Raw genomic sequence first — 17754 nt, forward strand, 5'->3', positions numbered from 1 at the left:
CCCTCTCTCGCCCTCTGATTTTCACACCTGAGGCCTCTCTGTTACTTGCACCCCTTTATGAACCTCTGAAAAACACACAATCACAGAGCTCGACTACCTCAAGCTGCCTTGTGATGCCTGTCATCTGCTACTGTTCAGCCTCTCAGTGTCACCCGAACTCTTGTACCTTTTCTCTTTCCTCTGGGTCCTGCTCAGCAACCACAGCCCAAACAGAAAGACAACTCAGAGGAGAAGAATCGTCCTGAGGAGGTATGTCCTAGGCTCCATCACTGCCACGCACCAGCACAGAGATTCACAGGAGTGCGGGAGGTTCTAACCTATGCACCACCTTGGAGAGATTGGTGGAGCAAATGGATCAGGACTTTAAATATCTTCTACCATCTGCTCTTGTACAGATCAGTGGGAGTGATGGGCTCCAGCCCACAGGAGTGGGAGAGGCACGTGTTGCCCTTTCTCAGGATGTCAGCTGGTCTGCTCTCATGCCATCCCTTCAACCAATGCCCACCATAGCGCCAGAAAGCCAGCTGGACCAGACTGCCCCAACAGGAGCAGAGGAGCTAATGTCTGCAGCCGGGCCCTCTCAGGCTCCAGATCCCAGAAGGTGCTACTCATGAGAATCTTAAGAGACCCCGACATGAGCAACAGCAGCGTTCCACCATCGCTGCTCAAACCACTGGGGGAGCACCTTGTAGGAGTGGTGGAGTTAGTTATATCGAATTATATTGAGTTACATCACGTTACATTGAAATTACAACACAGAAACAGGCCATTCAGCCCAATTGGTCCATGCCGGTGTTTATGCTCCACACGAGACTCCTCCCTCCCCTCTTCCTCTAGCCCGATCAGGATATCCTTCTATTCCTTCCCCCCATGTGTTTATCGTGCTTCCCCTTAAATCCATCTACATTATTCGCCTCAACTACTCCTTGTGGTCGTGAGTTTGCATTCTCACCACTCTCTGGGTAAAGAAGTTCCTCCTGAATTCCCGATTGGATTTATTAGTGACTATCTTATATTTATGGCCTCTAGTTCTGGTCTCCCCCACACATGGAAACATCTTCTCTATGTCTACCCTATCAAACCCTTCATAATCTTAAAGACCTCACTCTACACCCCCCAAAAAGGTTAACCTTATTTCCAGGAAAGCGCTATGAATTGGATCATTGATGACAAAAGAATTCACTACAATATTGTGTTTGGAATTAAAACATATTTATCACATTTGAAACTTGGTCTATAGTTTCCTCTCATTAAAGTTTCTTAGTCTGCGTTGTCGGAAAGTCATTGACAGAAAGGTTGGCTGAATGGTTTAATGTTCTTTAATGCAGAATTGAGGGAGTGGTGACAGGTTAACAAGGACAGTTAATGCTGAGGGGCTTTTTGTGATTTTTAGGTGAGGAGATCACCGAAAGCTTTTACTCCATCATCTGCTCCCAGGCCTTTCCAGCTGCAATACGTACTGCTGGCCCTCCTTCTCATGGTTGTCCCTCGCCATCATCAAATTCTATCTTGTTGCTGAACTTTCTCCATCGCCAGGCCTTGTTGCATTGCTTGGTCGTGCAGAATGCAGCAAATTCAATAACGTGGTCCATTTTGTCAGGATCACATTGCAGGGAGCCTCCAGGACGATCAAGGCACCAGAATCTTTGCTTCAAAATGCCAATGGTAAGCACGAGGATATTCCTGCTGGTCCCAAACTCTCATTGTACATATGCTGCTCAGGTGTGGAGGGGGTTGTGGAGGGAAGTCATTAGGCAGGTGTGGAGGAGGTTGTGGAGGGGAGTCATTCGCCAGATGTGGAGGGGTGGTGGATGGGAGTCATTAGACAGATGTGGAGGAGATTGTGGAGGGGAGTTATTCGCCAGGTGTGGAGGGGGTTGTGGAGAGGAGTCATTAGCCAGATGTGGAGGGGTTGTGGATGGAGGTCATTAGCCAGATGTGGAGGGGTTGTGGATGGGGGTCATTAGCCATATGTGGAGGAGATTGTGGAGGTAGTTTTTAGCCAGATATGGAGGGGAAGGGAGGGTGTGGGGGAGAGCGGAGGAGGGCAGGGGAGAGGGGAGTGTGCAGGAGGAGTACGGGGGAAGGTGTTGGAGGGAGAAGGGGGTCAGGTGTGGGGGGAGGGTGTGGAGTGTGCAGGGGGAGTGTAGGGGAGGGTGCGGGAGAGGTGGTATGGGGGAAGGGTGGGGGTGAGTGTGGGGAGGGAGGGGGGAGTGCAGGGGAGAGTCAGGGGGGGAGCGCGGGGGGAGCGTGAGGGGGGGGAGAGCGAGGGGGGAGAGTGAGGGGGAAGAGTGTGGGGGTGAGAGTTGGGGGGGGAGAGTCCATGGGGGAGTGCGGTGGGAGAGCGCAGGGGGGTGAAGTGCTGGTGGAGAGTGCAGGGGTAGGGTCAAGTGGGGAGTGCGGGGGGAGAGTGCGGGGGGAGGGTGCGGGTGAAGGGTGCGGGGGGAGGGTGCGGGGGAGGGTGCGGGGGGAGTGTGAGGGGGGGAGTGTGAGGGGGGAGTGCGGGGGGGAGTGTGAGGGGGGAGTGTGAGGGGGGAGTGCGGGGGGAGTGTGAGGGGGGAGTGTGAGGGGGGAGTGCGGGGGGAGTGTGAGGGGGGAGTGTGAGGGGGGAGTGCGGGGGGAGTGCGGGGGGAGTGTGAGAGGGGAGTGCGGGGGGAGTGTGCGGGGGGAGTGTGGGGGGAGAGTGAGGGGGGGAGTGTGCGGGGGGAGTGTGCGGGGGGAGTGTGCGGGGGGGAGAGTGAGGGGGAGAGTGAGGGGGGAGTGTGTGGGGGGAGAGTGAGGGGGGGAGTGTGCGGGGGGAGAGTGAGGGGGGGAGAGTGAGGGGGGAGTGTGCGGGGGGAGAGTGAGGGGGGAGTGTGAGGGGGGGAGTGTGAGGGGGGAGTGCGGGGGGAGTGTGAGGGGGGAGTGTGAGGGGGAGTGCGGGGGGAGTGCGGGGGAGTGTGAGAGGAGAGTGCGGGGGGAGTGTGCGGGGGGAGTGTGGGGGGAGAGTGAGGGGGGAGTGTGTGGGGGGAGTGTGAGGGGGGAGTGTGCGGGGGGAGAGTGAGGGGGGGAGAGTGAGGGGGGAGTGTGTGGGGGGAGAGTGAGGGGGGAGTGTGCGGGGGGAGAGTGAGGGGGAGAGTGAGGGGGGAGTGTGCGGGGGGAGTGTGCGGGGGGAGAGTGTGGGGGGAGAGTGAGGGGGGAGTGTGAGGGGAGAGTGCGGGGGGAGGGTGCGGGTGAAGGGTGCGGGGGGAGAGTGCGGGGGGGAGTGTGCGGGGGGAGAGTGCGGGGGCAGAGTGAGGGGGGATTGCGGGGGGGGAGAGCGGGGTGAGAGTGCGGTGGGAGTGTGAGGGGGGAGAGTGTGAGGGGGGAGTGTGAGGGTGAAGGGTGCGCGGGGAGGGTGCGGGGGGAGGGTGCGGGGGGAGGGTGCGGGGAGTGTGCGGGGGGAGAGTGAGGGGGGAGAGTGCGGGGGGAGAGTGAGGGGGGAGTGTGAGGGGGGAGAGTGCGGGTGGAGTGTGAGGGGGGAGTGTGAGGGGGGAGGGAACACACGGATAAGGAGATACTTTGGGTTCACACGGATAAGGAGATACTCTGGGAACACACGGATAAGGAGATACTCTGGGAACACACGGATTGGGAGATACTCTGGGTTCACACGGATAAGGAGATACATTGGGTTCACACAGATAAGGAGATACCCTGGGAACACACGGATTGGGAGATACTCTGGGTTCACACGGATAAGGAGATACTCTGGGAACACACGGATAAGGAGATACTCTGGGAACACACGGATAAGGAGATACTCTGGGAACACACGGATAAGGAGATACCCTGGGTTCACACGGATAGGGAGATACTCTGGGTTCACACGGAGAAGGAGATACTCTGGGAACACATGGATAAGGAGATACCCTGGGTTCACACGGATAAGGAGATACTCTGGGTTCACACGGATAAGGAGATAACCTGGGTTCACACGGATAAGGAGATACTCTGGGTTCACACGGATAAGGAGATAACCTGGGTTCACACTGATAAGGAGATACCCTGGGAACACACGGATAAGGAGATACCCTGGGTTCACACGGATAAGGAGATACCCTGCGTTCACACGGATAAGGAGATACCCTGGGAACACACGGATAAGGAGATACCCTGGGTTCACACGGATAAGGAGATACCCTGGGATCACACGGATAAGGAGATACCCTGGGTTCTCACGGATAAGGAGATACCCTGGGAACACACAGATAAGGAGATCCACTGGGTTAACATGGATAAGGAGATACCCTGGGTTCTCACGGATAAGGAGATACCCTGGGAACACACGGATAAGGAGATACCCTGGGTTCACACGGATAAGGAGATACCCTGCATTCACACGGATAAGGAGATACCCTGGGAACACACGGATAAGGAGATACCCTGGGTTCACACGGATAAGGAGATACCCTGGGTTCACACGGATAAGGAGATACCCTGGGTTCTCACGGATAAGGAGATACCCTGGGAACACACGGATAAGGAGATCCACTGGGTTAACATGGATAAGGAGATACCCTGGGTTCTCACGGATAAGGAGATACCCTGGGAACACACGGATAAGGAGATCCACTGGGTTAACATGGATAAGGAGATACACTGGGTTCACAGGGATAAGGAGACAACCTGGGTTCACACGAAAAAGGAGATACCCTGGGTTCACACGGATAAGGAGATACCCTGGGTTCACACGGATAAGGAGAGACCCTGGGTTCACACGGATAAGGAGATAACCTGGGAACACACGGATAAGGAGATACCCTGGGTTCACACGGATTAGGAGATACCCTGGGTTCACACGGATAAGGAGATACCCTGGGTTCACACGGATAAGGAGATACCCTTGGAACACAGGGATAAGGAGATACCCTGGGTTCACACGGATGAGGAGATACCCTGGGTTCACACAGATAAGGAGATACCCTGGGTTCACATGGATAAGGAGATACCCTGGGTTCACACGGATAAGGAGATACCCTGGGTTCACACGGATACGGAGATACTCTGGGAACACACGGATATGGAGAAACCCTGGGTTCACACGGATAAGGAGATACCCTGGGTTCACACGGAGAAGGAGATACCCTGGGTTCACACGGATAAGGAGATACCCTGGGTTCACACGGATAAGGAGATACACTGGGAACACACGGATAAGGAGAAACCCTGGGTTCACACGGATAAGGAGATACCCTGGGTTCACACGGATAAGGAGATACTCTGGGAACACACGGATAAGGAGATACCCTGGGTACACACGGATAAGGAGATACCTTGGGTTCATACGGATAAGAAGATACTCTGGGAAAACACGGATAAGGAGATACCCTGGGTACACACGGATAAGGAGATACCTTGGGTCACACGGATAAGGAGATACCCTGGGTTCACACGGATAAGAAGATACCCTGGGAACACACGGATTAGGAGATACCCTGGGTTCACACGGATAAGGAGATACACTGGGTTCACATTGATAAGGAGATACCTGGGTTCACACGGATAAGGAGATACTCTGGGAACACACGGATAAGGAGATACCCTGGGTTCACACGGATAAGGAGATACCCTGGGAACACACAGATAAGGAGATAACCTGGGTTCACACAGATAAGGAAATACTCTGGGTTCACATGGATATGGAGATACCCTGGGTTCACACGGATAAGGAGATACCCTGGGTTCACACGGATAAGGAAATACCCTGGGTTCACACGGATAAGGAGATACCCTGGGTTCACACGGATAAGGAAATACACTGGGTTCACACGGATAAGGAGATACTCTGGGTTCACATGGATAAGGAGAATCCCTGGGTTCACACGGATAAGGAGATACCCTGTGTTCACACGGATAAGGAGATGCCCTGGGTGCGCACGGATCAGGAGGTACTCTGGGAACACACGGATAAGGAGATACAGTGGTTTCACACGGATAAGGAGATACCCTGGATTCACACGGATAAAGAGATATTCTGGGAACACACGGATAAGGAGATACCCTGGGTTCACACGGATAAGGAGATACTCTGGGTTCACACGGATAAGGAGATGCCCTGGGAACACACGGATAAGGAGATACCCTGGGAACACACGGATAAGGAGATACCCTGGGTTCACACGAAAAAGGAGATACCCTGGGTTCACACAGATAAGGAGATACCCCGGGAACACACGGATAAGGAGATACTCTGGGTTCACACGGATTAGGAGATGCCCTGGGAACACACGGATAAGGAGATACCCTGGGAACACACGGATAAGGAGATACCCTGGGTTCACACAGATAAGGAGATACCCTGGGAACACACGGATAAGGAGATACCCTGGTTTCACACGAAAAAGGAGATACCCTGGGTTCACACAGATAAGGAGATACCCTGGGAACACACGGATAAGGAGATACCCTGGTTTCACACGAAAAAGGAGATACCCTGGTTTCACACAAAAAAGGAGATACCCTGGGAACACACGGATAAGGAGATACTCTGGGATCACACAGATGAGGAGATACCCTTGGAACACACGGATAAGGAGATACCCTGGGTTCACACGGATTCGGAGATACCCTGGGAACACACGGATAAGGAAATACACTGGGAACACACGGATAAGGAGATACCCTGGGTTCACACGGATTCGGAGATACCCTGGGTTCACATGGATAAGGAGATACTCTGGGTTCACGCGGATAAGGAGATACCCTGGGTTCAGACGGATAAGGAGATACCCTGGGAACACACGGATAAGGAGATGCTCTGGGTTCACACAGATGAGGAGATACAATGGGTTCACACGGATAAGGAGATACCCTTGGAACACACGGATAAGGAGATACTCTGCTTTCACACGGATGAGGAGATACCCTTGGAACACACGGATAAGGAGATACTATGGGTTCACACGGATGAGGAGATACCCTTGGAACACACGGATAAGGAGATACCCTGGGTTCACAAGGATAAGGAGATACCCTGGGTTCACACGGATAAGGAGATACCCTGGGTTCAGACTGATAAGGAGATACCCTGGGTTCACACGGATAAGGAGATACCCTTGGAACACACGGATAAGGAGATACCCTGGGTTCACACGGATAAGGAGATACCCTGGGTTCACACGGATAAGGAGATACCCTGGGTTCACACGGATAAGGAGAGACCCTGGGTTCACACGGATAAGGAGATACCCTGGGTTCACACGGATAAGGAGATACCCTGGGTTCACGCGGATAAGGAGATACCCTGGGTTCACACGGATAAGGAGATACCCTGGGTTCACACGGATAAGGAGATACCCTGGGTTCACACAGATAAGGACATACCCTGGGTTCACACGGATAAGGAAATACACTGGGAACACACGGATAAGGAGATACCCTGGGATCACACGGATAAGGAGATACCCTGGGTTCACACTGATAAGGAGATACCCTGGGTTCACACGGATAAGGAGATACCCTGGGTTCACACGGATAAGGAGATACTCTGGGTTCACACATGTAAGGAGATACCCTGGGAACACACGGATAAGGAGATACCCTGGGTTCACACTGATAAGGAGATACCCTGGGTTCACACGGATCAGGAGATACCCTGGGTTCACACGGATAAGGAGATACCCTGGGTTCACACGGATAAGGAGATATCCTGGGTTCACACGGATAAGGAGATAACCTGGGAACACACGGATAAGGAGATACACTGGGTTAACACGGATAAGGAGATACCCTGGGAACACACGGATAATGAAATACACTGGGTTCACAGGGATAAGGAGATACCCTGGTTTCACACGAAAAAGGAGATACCCTGGTTTCACACGAAAAAGGAGATACCATGGGAACACACGGATAAGGAGATACTCTGGGTTCACACAGATGAGGAGATACACTGGGTTCACACGGATAAGGAGATACCCTTGGAACACACGGATAAGGAGATACCCTGGGTTCACACGGATTCGGAGATACCCTGGGAACACACGGATAATGAAATACTCTGGCAACACACGGATAAGGAGATACCCTGGGTTCACACGGATTCGGAGATACCCTGGGTTCACGCGGATAAGGAGATACCCTGGGAACACACGGATAAGGAGATACCCTGGGTTCACACTGATAAGGAGATACTCTGGGTTCACACGGATAAGGAGATACCCTGGGTTCACACGGATAAGGAGATACTCTGGGTTCACGCGGATAAGGAGATTCCCTGGGTTCACACGGATAAGGAGATACCCTGGGGACACACGGATAAGGAGATACTCTGGGTTCACATGGATAAGGAGATACTCTGGGAACACACGGATAAGGAGATACCCTGGGAACACACGGATAAGGAGATACCCTGGGTTCACACTGAAAGGAGATACCCTGGGTTCACACTGATAAGGAGATACCCTGGGTTCACACTGATAAGGAGACACCCTGGGTTCACACGGATAAGGAGATACTCTGGGAACACACGGATAAGGAGATACCCTGGGAACACACGGATAAGGAGATACCCTGGGAACACACGGATAAGAAGATACCCTGGGTTCACACAGATAAGGAGATACACTGGGTTCACACGGATATGGAGATACCCTTGGAACACACGGATAAGGAGATACCCTGGGTTCACACGGATTCGGAGATACCCTGGGAACACACGGATAAGGAAATACACTGGGAACACACGGATAAGGAGATACCCTGGGTTCACACGGATTCGGAGATACCCTGGGTTCACATGGATAAGGATATACTCTGGGTTCACGCGGATAAGGAGATACCCTGGGTTCAGACGGATAAGGAGATACCCTGGGAACACACGGATAAGGAGATGCTCTGGGTTCACACAGATGAGGAGATACAATGGGTTCACACGGATGAGGAGATACCCTTGGAACACACGGATAAGGAGATACTCTGGGTTCACACGGATGAGGAGATACCCTTGGAACACACATATAAGGAGATACCCTGGGTTCACACGGATAAGGAGATACCCTGGGTTCAGACTGATAAGGAGATACCCTGGGTTCACACGGATAAGGAGATACCCTGGGAACACACGGATAAGGAGACACTCTGCGTTCACGCGGATAAGGAGATACCCTGGGAACACACGGATAAGGAGATACCCTGGGTTCACACGGATAAGGAGATACCCTGTGTTCACACGGATAAGGAGATACCCTGGGAACACACGGATAAGGAGATACCCTGGGTTCACACTGATAAGGAGATACCCTGGGTTCACACGGATAAGGAGATACCCTGGGTTCACACAGATAAGGAGATACCCTTGGAACACACGGATAAGGAGATACCCTGGGTTCACACGGATAAGGAGATACCCTGGTTTCACACGGATAAGGAGATACCCTGCGTTCACGCGGATAAGGAGATACCCTGGGTTCACACGGATAAGGAGATACCCTGGGTTCACACGGATAAGGAGATACCCTGGGTTCACACAGATAAGGAGATACCCTCGGTTCACACGGATAAGGAGATACCCTGGGTTCACACGGATAAGGAAATACACTGGGAACACACGGATAAGTAGATACCCTGGGTTCACACGGATAAGGAGATACCCTGGGTTCACACGGATAAGGAGATACCCTGGGTTCACACGGACAATGAGATACCCTGGGTTCACACTGATAAGGAGATACCCTGGGTTCACACGGATAAGGAGATACCCTGGGTTCACACGGATAAGGAGATACCCTGGGAACACACGGATAAGGAGATACCCTGGGTTCACACTGATAAGGAGATACCCTGGGTTCACACGGATAAGGAGATACCCTGGGTTCACACGGATAAGGAGATACCCTGGGTTCACACGGATAAGGAGATAGCCTGGGTTCACACGGATAAGGAGATAACCTGGGAACACACGGATAAGGAGATACACTGGGTTAACACGGATAAGGAGATACCCTGGGAACACACGGATAATGAAATACACTGGGTTCACAGGGATAAGGAGATACCCTGGTTTCACACGAAAAAGGAGATACCCTGGTTTCACACGAAAAAGGAGATACCATGGGAACACACGGATAAGGAGATGCTCTGGGTTCACACAGATGAGGAGATACACTGGGTTCACACGGATAAGGAGATACCCTTGGAACACACGGATAAGGAGATACTCTGCTTTCACACGGATGAGGAGATACCCTTGGAACACACGGATAAGGAGATACTATGGGTTCACACGGATGAGGAGATACCCTTGGAACACACGGATAAGGAGATACCCTGGGTTCACAAGGATAAGGAGATACCCTGGGTTCACACGGATAAGGAGATACCCTGGGTTCAGACTGATAAGGAGATACCCTGGGTTCACACGGATAAGGAGATACCCTTGGAACACACGGATAAGGAGATACCCTGGGTTCACACGGATAAGGAGATACCCTGGGTTCACACGGATAAGGAGATACCCTGGGTTCACACGGATAAGGAGAGACCCTGGGTTCACACGGATAAGGAGATACCCTGGGTTCACACGGATAAGGAGATACCCTGGGTTCACGCGGATAAGGAGATACCCTGGGTTCACACGGATAAGGAGATACCCTGGGTTCACACGGATAAGGAGATACCCTGGGTTCACACAGATAAGGACATACCCTGGGTTCACACGGATAAGGAAATACACTGGGAACACACGGATAAGGAGATACCCTGGGATCACACGGATAAGGAGATACCCTGGGTTCACACTGATAAGGAGATACCCTGGGTTCACACGGATAAGGAGATACCCTGGGTTCACACGGATAAGGAGATACTCTGGGTTCACACATGTAAGGAGATACCCTGGGAACACACGGATAAGGAGATACCCTGGGTTCACACTGATAAGGAGATACCCTGGGTTCACACGGATCAGGAGATACCCTGGGTTCACACGGATAAGGAGATACCCTGGGTTCACACGGATAAGGAGATATCCTGGGTTCACACGGATAAGGAGATAACCTGGGAACACACGGATAAGGAGATACACTGGGTTAACACGGATAAGGAGATACCCTGGGAACACACGGATAATGAAATACACTGGGTTCACAGGGATAAGGAGATACCCTGGTTTCACACGAAAAAGGAGATACCCTGGTTTCACACGAAAAAGGAGATACCATGGGAACACACGGATAAGGAGATACTCTGGGTTCACACAGATGAGGAGATACACTGGGTTCACACGGATAAGGAGATACCCTTGGAACACACGGATAAGGAGATACCCTGGGTTCACACGGATTCGGAGATACCCTGGGAACACACGGATAATGAAATACTCTGGCAACACACGGATAAGGAGATACCCTGGGTTCACACGGATTCGGAGATACCCTGGGTTCACGCGGATAAGGAGATACCCTGGGAACACACGGATAAGGAGATACCCTGGGTTCACACTGATAAGGAGATACTCTGGGTTCACACGGATAAGGAGATACCCTGGGTTCACACGGATAAGGAGATACTCTGGGTTCACGCGGATAAGGAGATTCCCTGGGTTCACACGGATAAGGAGATACCCTGGGGACACACGGATAAGGAGATACTCTGGGTTCACATGGATAAGGAGATACTCTGGGAACACACGGATAAGGAGATACCCTGGGAACACACGGATAAGGAGATACCCTGGGTTCACACTGAAAGGAGATACCCTGGGTTCACACTGATAAGGAGATACCCTGGGTTCACACTGATAAGGAGACACCCTGGGTTCACACGGATAAGGAGATACTCTGGGAACACACGGATAAGGAGATACCCTGGGAACACACGGATAAGGAGATACCCTGGGAACACACGGATAAGAAGATACCCTGGGTTCACACAGATAAGGAGATACACTGGGTTCACACGGATATGGAGATACCCTTGGAACACACGGATAAGGAGATACCCTGGGTTCACACGGATTCGGAGATACCCTGGGAACACACGGATAAGGAAATACACTGGGAACACACGGATAAGGAGATACCCTGGGTTCACACGGATTCGGAGATACCCTGGGTTCACATGGATAAGGATATACTCTGGGTTCACGCGGATAAGGAGATACCCTGGGTTCAGACGGATAAGGAGATACCCTGGGAACACACGGATAAGGAGATGCTCTGGGTTCACACAGATGAGGAGATACAATGGGTTCACACGGATGAGGAGATACCCTTGGAACACACGGATAAGGAGATACTCTGGGTTCACACGGATGAGGAGATACCCTTGGAACACACATATAAGGAGATACCCTGGGTTCACACGGATAAGGAGATACCCTGGGTTCAGACTGATAAGGAGATACCCTGGGTTCACACGGATAAGGAGATACCCTGGGAACACACGGATAAGGAGACACTCTGCGTTCACGCGGATAAGGAGATACCCTGGGAACACACGGATAAGGAGATACCCTGGGTTCACACGGATAAGGAGATACCCTGTGTTCACACGGATAAGGAGATACCCTGGGAACACACGGATAAGGAGATACCCTGGGTTCACACTGATAAGGAGATACCCTGGGTTCACACGGATAAGGAGATACCCTGGGTTCACACAGATAAGGAGATACCCTTGGAACACACGGATAAGGAGATACCCTGGGTTCACACGGATAAGGAGATACCCTGGTTTCACACGGATAAGGAGATACCCTGCGTTCACGCGGATAAGGAGATACCCTGGGTTCACACGGATAAGGAGATACCCTGGGTTCACACGGATAAGGAGATACCCTGGGTTCACACAGATAAGGAGATACCCTCGGTTCACACGGATAAGGAGATACCCTGGGTTCACACGGATAAGGAAATACACTGGGAACACACGGATAAGTAGATACCCTGGGTTCACACGGATAAGGAGATACCCTGGGTTCACACGGATAAGGAGATACCCTGGGTTCACACGGACAATGAGATACCCTGGGTTCACACTGATAAGGAGATACCCTGGGTTCACACGGATAAGGAGATACCCTGGGTTCACACGGATAAGGAGATACCCTGGGAACACACGGATAAGGAGATACCCTGGGTTCACACTGATAAGGAGATACCCTGGGTTCACACGGATAAGGAGATACCCTGGGTTCACACGGATAAGGAGATACCCTGGGTTCACACGGATAAGGAGATAGCCTGGGTTCACACGGATAAGGAGATAACCTGGGAACACACGGATAAGGAGATACACTGGGTTAACACGGATAAGGAGATACCCTGGGAACACACGGATAATGAAATACACTGGGTTCACAGGGATAAGGAGATACCCTGGTTTCACACGAAAAAGGAGATACCCTGGTTTCACACGAAAAAGGAGATACCATGGGAACACACGGATAAGGAGATACTCTGGGTTCACACAGATGAGGAGATACACTGGGTTCACACGGATAAGGAGATACCCTTGGAACACACGGATAAGGAGATACCCTGGGTTCACACGGATTCGGAGATACCCTGGGAACACACGGATAAGGAAATACTCTGGGAACACACGGATAAGGAGATACCCTGGGTTCACACGGATTCGGAGATACCCTGGGTTCACGCGGATAAGGAGATACCCTGGGAACACACGGATAAGGAGATACCCTGGGTTCACACTGATAAGGAGATACTCTGGGTTCACACGGATAAGGAGATACCCTGGGTTCACACGGATAAGGAGATACTCTGGGTTCACGCGGATAAGAGGATACCCTGGGTTCACACGGATAAGGAGATACCCTGGGGACACACGGATAAGGAGATACTCTGGGTTCACATGGATAAGGAGATACTCTGGGAACACACGGATAAGGAGATACCCTGGGAACACACGGATAAGGAGATACCCTGGGTTCACACTGAAAGGAGATACCCTGGGTTCACACTGATAAGGAGATACCCTGGGTTCACACTGATAAGGAGACACCCTGGGTTCACACGGATAAGGAGATACTCTGGGAGCACACGGATAAGGAGATACCCTGGGAACACACGGATAAGGAGATACCCTGGGAACACACGGATAAGAAGATACCCTGGGTTCACACAGATAAGGAGATACCCTGGGAACATACGGATGAGGAGATACACTGGGTCACAGGGATAAGGAGATACCCTGGTTTCACACGAAAAAGGAGATACCCTGGTTTCACACGAAAAAGGAGATACCCTGGGAACACACGGATAAGGAGATACTCTGGGTTCACACGGATAAGGAGATACTCTGGGTTCACACAGATGAGGAGATACACTGGGTTCACACGGATAAGGAGATACCCTTGGAACACACGGATAAGGAGATACCCTGGGTTCACACGGATTCGGAGATACCCTGGGAACACACGGATAAGGAAATACACTGGGAACACACGGATAAGGAGATACCCTGGGTTCACACGGATTCGGAGATACCCTGGGTTCACATGGATAAAGATATACTCTGGGTTCACGCGGATAAGGAGATACCCTGGGTTCAGACGGATAAGGAGATACCCTGGGAACACACGGATAAGGAGATGCTCTGGGTTCACACAGATGAGGAGATACAATGGGTTCACACGGATGAGGAGATACCCTTGGAACACACGGATAAGGAGATACTCTGGGTTCACACGGATGAGGAGATACCCTTGGAACACACATATAAGGAGATACCCTGGGTTCACACGGATAAGGAGATACCCTGGGTTCAGACTGATAAGGAGATACCCTGGGTTCACACGGATAAGGAGATACCCTGGGAACACACGGATAAGGAGACACTCTGCGTTCACGCGGATAAGGAGATACCCTGGGAACACACGGATAAGGAGATACCCTGGGTTCACACGGATAAGGAGATACCCTGTGTTCACACGGATAAGGAGATACCCTGGGAACACACGGATAAGGAGATACCCTGGGTTCACGCGGATAAGGAGATACCCTGGGTTCACACGGATAAGGAGATACCCTGGGTTCACACTGATAAGGAGATACCCTGGGTTCACACGGATAAGGAGATACCCTGGGTTCACACGGATAAGGAGATACCCTGGGTTCACACGGATAAGGAGATACCCTGGGTTCACACGGATAAGGAGATAACCTGGGAACACACGGATAAGGAGATACACTGGGTTAACACGGATAAGGAGATACTCTGTGAGCACACGGATAAGGAGATAACCTGGGAACACACGGATAATGAAATACACTGGGTTCACAGGGATAAGGAGATACCCTGGTTTCACATGAAAAAGGAGATACCCTGGTTTCACACGAAAAAGGAGATACCCTGGGAACACACGGATAAGGAGATACCCTGGGTTCACACGGATAAGGAGATACTCTGGGTTCACACATGTAAGGCGATACCCTGGGAACACACGGATAAGGAGATACCCTGGGTTCACACTGATAAGGAGATACCCTGGGTTCACACGGATAAGGAGATACCCTGGGTTCACACGGATAAGGAGATACCCTGGGTTCACACGGATAAGGAGATACCCTGGGTTCACACTGGTAAGGAGATACCCTGGGAACACACGGATAAGGAGATACCCTGGGTTCACACTGATAAGGAGATACCCTGGGTTCACACGGATAAGGAGATACCCTGGGTTCACACGGATAAGGAGATACCCTGGGATCACACGGATAAGGAGATACCCTGGGTTCACACGGATAAGGAGATAACCTGGTTTCACACGAAAAAGGAGATACCCTGGTTTCACACGAAAAAGGAGATACCCTGGGTTCACACGGATAAGGAGATACTCTGGGTTCACACAGATGAGGAGATACCCTTGGAACACACGGATAAGGAGATACTCTGGGTTCACACGGATAAGGAGATACCCTGGGTTCACACGGATAAGGAGATACTCTGGGTTCACACATGTAAGGAGATACCCTGGGAACACACGGATAAGGAGATACCCTGGGTTCACACTGATAAGGAGATACTCTGGGTTCACACGGATAAGGAGATACCCTGGGTTCACACGGACAAGGAGATACTCTGGGTTCACGCGGATAAGGAGATACCCTGGGTTCACACGGATAAGGAGATACCCTGGGGACACACGGATAAGGAGATACTCTGGGTTCACATGGATAAGGAGATACTCTGGGAACACACGGATAAGGAGATACCCTGGGAACACACGGATAAGGAGATACCTTGGTTCACACTGAAAGGAGATACCCTGGGTTCACACTGATAAGGAGATACCCTGGGTTCACACGGATAAGGAGATACCCTGGGTTCACACGAAAAAGGAGATACCCTGGTTTCACACGAAAAAGGAGATACCCTGGTTTCACACGAAAAAGGAGATACCCTGGGAACACACGGATAAGGAGATACTCTGGGTTGACACAGATGAGGAGATACACTGGGTTCACACGGATAAGGAGATACCCTTGGAACACACGGATAAGGAGATACCCTGGGTTCACACGGATTCGGAGATACCCTGGGAACACACGGATAAGGAAATACACTGGGAACACACGGATAAGGAGATACCCTGGGTTCACACGGATTCGGAGATACCCTGGGTTCACATGGATAAGGATATACTCTGGGTTCACGCGGATAAGGAGATACCCTGGGTTCAGACGGATAAGGAGATACCCTGGGAACACACGGATAAGGAGATGCTCTGGGTTCACACAGATGAGGAGATACAATGGGTTCACACGGATGAGGAGATACCCTTGGAACACACGGATAAGGAGATACTCTGGGTTCACACGGATGAGGAGATACCCTTGGAACACACGTATAAGGAGATACCCTGGGTTCACACGGATAAGGAGATACCCTGGGTTCAGACTGATAAGGAGATACCCTGGGTTCACACGGATAAGGAGATACCCTGGGAACACACGGATAAGGAGACACTCTGCGTTCACGCGGATAAGGAGATACCCTGGGAACACACGGATAAGGAGATACCCTGGGTTCACACGGATAAGGAGATACCCTGTGTTCACACGGATAAGGAGATACCCTGGGAACACACGGATAAGGAGATACCCTGGGTTCACGCGGATAAGGAGATACCCTGGGTTCACACGGATAAGGAGATACCCTGGGTTCACACTGATAAGGAGATACCCTGGGTTCACACGGATAAGGAGATACCCTGGGTTCACACTGATAAGGAGATACCCTGGGTTCACACGGATAAGGAGATACCCTGGGTACACACGGATAAGGAGATACTCTGGGTTCACACATGTAAGGAGATACCCTGGGAACACATGGATAAGGAGATACCCTGGGTTCACACTGATAAGGAGATACCCTGGGTTCACACGGATAAGGAGATACCCTGGGTTCACACGGATAAGGAGATACCCTGGGTTCACACGGATAAGGAGATACCCTGGGTTCACACTGATAAGGAGATACCCTGGGTTCACACGGATAAGGAGATACCCTGGGTTCACACGGATAAGGAGATACCCTGGGTTCACACGGATAAGGAGATACCCTGGGTTCACACGGAAAGGAGATACCCTGGGTTCACACGGATAAGGAGATAACCTGGGAACACACGGATAAGGAGATACCCTGGGAACACACGGATAATGAAATACACTGGGTTCACAGGGATAAGGAGATACCCTGGTTTCACATGAAAAAGGAGATACCCTGGTTTCACATGAAAAAGGAGATACCCTGGGTTCACACGAAAAAGGA

The sequence above is a fragment of the Heptranchias perlo genome, chromosome 11 (genome assembly GCF_035084215.1).
Source record: "Heptranchias perlo isolate sHepPer1 chromosome 11, sHepPer1.hap1, whole genome shotgun sequence".
Classification (NCBI taxonomy): Eukaryota; Metazoa; Chordata; class Chondrichthyes; order Hexanchiformes; family Hexanchidae; genus Heptranchias; species Heptranchias perlo.